The sequence below is a fragment of the Acyrthosiphon pisum genome, chromosome A2 (assembly GCF_005508785.2).
Source record: "Acyrthosiphon pisum isolate AL4f chromosome A2, pea_aphid_22Mar2018_4r6ur, whole genome shotgun sequence".
In the NCBI taxonomy this organism is placed as follows: domain Eukaryota; kingdom Metazoa; phylum Arthropoda; class Insecta; order Hemiptera; family Aphididae; genus Acyrthosiphon; species Acyrthosiphon pisum.
The window spans coordinates 23,741,546-23,744,888 of record NC_042495.1 but is presented as its reverse complement, the minus strand read 5'-3'; positions in this window follow the sequence as shown (position 1 = coordinate 23,744,888).

The window sequence follows — 3,343 nt, the reverse complement described above, 5'->3', positions numbered from 1 at the left end:
GTCGTGAAGGTGCTCGTAGTGCAGTGGAGAAAACACGTCTGAATACAGGCCGTCTCCGGTCTGTTTTTATAAGGGCCCAGGCTCTCCTACCTACCCCCCGGTCCATTGTCTTATCCATAATGCGTCGTTGCGTTTATCGATGTCCCATGTACACGTGTGGTCCTAATCGTGTGGTTGATTCCACGAACCGTCAATTATTTGTTGCGCTCGCATCCTGTTTTCTGGTTTTGATTATTATGTACTTTTATCTACTTTATGTAAAACAAGCCCCGTACCCTGCTGTTAGCTATATGGTTTGTGGTTTTTTTTTAATGTAATGGTTATGATTTTATTATAATATTATTCTCGATTAATTTTACTGTTCAGTGATTCATATATTTATAGTATTTACATATAGATAATTTTGAGGGTCTGTCATTCCTTTCAGTATCATCTCCTATCTTCTATGTTATTATTTTAATAGTAGTTTATATACTCTCATCTCGATTACCTACGTTATTGTAATATTATGTTCCCTATACTGGTATTATTTACATGAAACGGATACTATCCGTTACACCAGTACAATTTGTAGGGAGCAGTTGTGTCAATAAAAATACACAACATGTCTCTTTTACTTCTGGCAACTGCAATAGGTATATTTGCAATATATTCAGATGGTAACAAAACATTGTAAAAAACAAACAATTTAAATCATTTTTCATATAATATTTGTATCAAACTATAATTAAAAAGCAATTTAAATAATTGTTCGCACAGAATAAAACGAAACATTATAATATTGTATTAATATCTGTAAATTGTTTTCAGTGACCATGATTTCACCGGAATAAATAAAGTCTACTATTAATTATGTGTGCTAAACTTGGGCGTGTTTACCGGAAGGGCCGGCCCCCCCCCCCCACGGCAGACTGTGCCACCAACAAAATCATGCCAGTATAAAAAAAAAAGTCGTGTGGTGCGTGCAGTACCTATAGATTTTGATTAATTGTAATTTTTTTTAGTTACGCATTTATTAATTAGTGATTATAATATTATCATATAATATTATGTTCATCAATTCTTTATAACTACATAACCTGGTACTAGTGTGCCCATTTACAAGGTCTTGCGCAGTGATATAACAGATTAAATAAAATTGTATCTATAACCTGTGATAATATGGTTTTATCAGCTGAAAATACCCAATTACCCGAGATTATCATTTCAAAAATGTGTTTAGACATTTTACGACTTGTTAAAATAATTTATATTTTCTCAGAAACACAAAATAATTATTACTGATTAGTTAATAGTTTTACAATTTGTATGTAGTTTACCTTGTATAATGGATGGAGTATTTTTATTGTTTCGACAATGGTTATACTTTTTGATCATAAATAAAAAATATTCCTACCATTGTAAATTTTGTAACATAAAAAATAAATGTTTCTTCATGTCCAAAAAAAAAAAAATAGATCTCACAATTTAAAAATTTGTTATGCCCCTCGGCCGCCAAAGTCTGAACACGCCTATGGTGCTAAATATATATAAAACTAAACATCTATTACTAAATAGATAGCATAAAAACGTTATTTTAACATTTTCATATTATTATTTTTTTTATCTTATCAATAAGAAAATGTTTTTTTTTCATCAATTATTGATCAGAAAAATGTTTTAAATATATCAATAAAACGCTATTTGGCCGCCAGAATTACATTATTAAATTATTTTAAATTTTATGACAAGTAAATAATATTTAAATAGTATAAACATACTTTTTTTTGATTTAAATTGAATATCATTTTGTAGACAATTTATTATTGTTTTATTATTGTTTTATTAGTATCATAAAAAAATCATTATTAAAGTTATAATAGATTTAGTTATACTAATCTAATATTAATTAGATACCATCATAAAAATATTATAGTTTTTCAAAAATAAAATTAGTTAAAAATAAAAGTACTCATAATTTTTAATTCCTGATTTACAAAGCACGTTGTGTTCATTTTGGCTTTTTGTCTATCTATAATAACAACAATTCTATATACCAACTCATCATTAATATTACGGTTAGAGTATTAGTACATATATATTAGATATAGTTATGAAATTTTAAGGAAAAATAGAAATAATAATACAAAAGTTTAAACTATTTTCTGTTTTATTTACTGATTTAAAAAGTATGTAGAGTAAATACTAAATATATTTATATTATTTGATCGCCAGCTGCTACAGCATGGCTGTGTCTGTTGGTTTATCTTTGTTCCCGAAATTTTGCACCAGCAATAAAAAATGTTATTGATTTTTCTCCGTCTATTGAATTGTAATTTTTAAATTTTCGAATACTTTTAATTGATTCTGAAACAAATTAAATAAACATAATTTTTAAGTGAAAATTATGACTACATTTTATATCTGTTTTTAAATCTCACTATGCAAAACATTAAACTAATTAATGTTTAGTAAAAAAATAAATTAAAACTAACCACTGACAATTAAAAGAAATTTAATTTTAATAGGGTTAATTTATAAAGCTACTATAATAGTTAAAAATTCTGAAGTTTATTACCATCAATTTGTTGGACAGTTTAATTTTAGATTATGATTTTTATAAGTAAGAAGTGATGGTGGCTGTCAAGTGTTTCCTTTCAGTCAACATAAACACATTATTTTTTTACTTTTATACAATTTATGAACACTTGGTATAACAATATTAAGTTAGTATCGAAACTAACATATCATTGAGGTAAACAACTGTAGGAAATCTCAGATGTAAATTCATTGGAGATAATAAGATGTATTTGTAAAAATGTTTTAATGTGCCTATGCTTAAAATAATAAACATTTTTATTCATGTGTATAATTACACAATTTTGTTTAACAATATTTACAATTTATTAACATATCTGTGCGCTGTAAGACTTTTTTTTGTTCAGAATAATTATTCTGAATACAGTACCTTGCAAGTTTTATTAGTTGTGAATAATATTATATATTAATAATTAGGTAATGAATCTCAAATTGGATTTAGTAAAACGAAAAGACGTCAAATAACACTTTAAAATATGTATTTAATTCAAAACTAATTAGACTACATATTATTATTATATGTATATAGGTTACTCGATTTGTCCTTCCCTAATACTAAAATATAACAATTATCAATTTTACGTTGCCTACTTTTTCTGCAGAATTTAACTTTAAATTCTTCACTGGCGATTAACTTAACCACTTTTTCGAATGATAAGGATAGGAATTCGTCACCTTCTAAGAATCAAAACATGACAATAATAAACGCATATTTTCCTTATAGAATCACAATAATAAATAATATTTCATACGATAAGCTAATAAA